The sequence below is a fragment of the Haplochromis burtoni genome, unplaced genomic scaffold (genome assembly GCF_018398535.1).
Source record: "Haplochromis burtoni strain Fernald_Lab_line unplaced genomic scaffold, NCSU_Asbu1 Contig_2093, whole genome shotgun sequence".
NCBI lineage: Eukaryota > Metazoa > Chordata > Actinopteri > Cichliformes > Cichlidae > Haplochromis > Haplochromis burtoni.
In genome coordinates, this window is record NW_024584454.1 from 5119 (window position 1) to 6270 (window position 1152).

The following is a 1152-nucleotide window of genomic DNA, read 5'->3' on the forward strand; positions in this document are numbered from 1 at the left end:
GATGTTGTCCTCCAGCAGCTGGAACAGAATATTTATGAATGAGCCAATCAGACTGAAATCATGGAGCCAAACATCAGATCCATGTTGGACACACTGACAATCCACTGGTCTACAAAGAGCAACATGAAGATGACTGTGAACAGAACAGATGTAAAATTATTGATCAAAAATGGTGGCACGCATACTTGCAGTTGCCCACCATTTTTATTGGTGCTCTGTGATGAGTTTCCTGGTAGTTCTATTAGTTTGCTTTTTAGTGGGGCTCACGCATACACAGACATACACATCATACAGTCACCATGCTTGCTGCTTTCCATTGGTTCGATACCAAGAAACCATGTGTTCGACTTATTCCTCTTTAGACCATTGGTACCTCCATGCATTATGATCCTGGCAGATGACAGAGGCAGTGTAGAGAGAGAAAGCAGAAATGAGGATGCCAAATGGGGATAAAAGCTAAGGTAGGTGTGTTGAAGGTTCTCAGTGATCCAGGTCATCATAGTCTAAGGAGCTTGGAACGTATGCGTCTGGACTTCTGTAAGTTTTGTCTCTTGAAGACGTTTTACTTCTCATCTGAGAAGCTTCTTCAATTCTAAGAGCAACAGGTGCAGATAGGATTGCCAACGGTCCCTTGAAAAACGGAATCGTTCCGTATTTAGAAACAAAAGTATTGAGTTGAAAAGGGTATGCACTTTGTCTAATGGTTAAAAAAATAATTACACACACAAAAACAAGAGCTAAGAAATTCCCCACACTGGAAAGGGTGAAGACAATCGGGTCGCCCAGCCCTGGCCAATTAGGCGTCCCTTGTTTTTTTTTTTTCAGGTAGGTAGCCAGCCACACAGGCCAAAACTACCTGGCCTGACCTGCACACTCTCTCTCCTGCAAAACTGAGAAATTGTAACTTGCCAAATCCAGGACTACTGTCAAGTTATTCACAGAGACATGGCTCAAATCAAGTATACCAACAGAGCCTATTAAGGTAGAAGGCTGCTTAGTACATCCAGTGGGCAGGAAAATAAGACTACAAAATGTGCAGTAGAGGTGGGGCTCTGTTTTTACTCTCATAACTGGTGAACATAAACTGTAATAACTAACACTTAATGCTCCCTGGACTTGGAGTGTATGCCATGAGAGTTTAACATTGTCAAT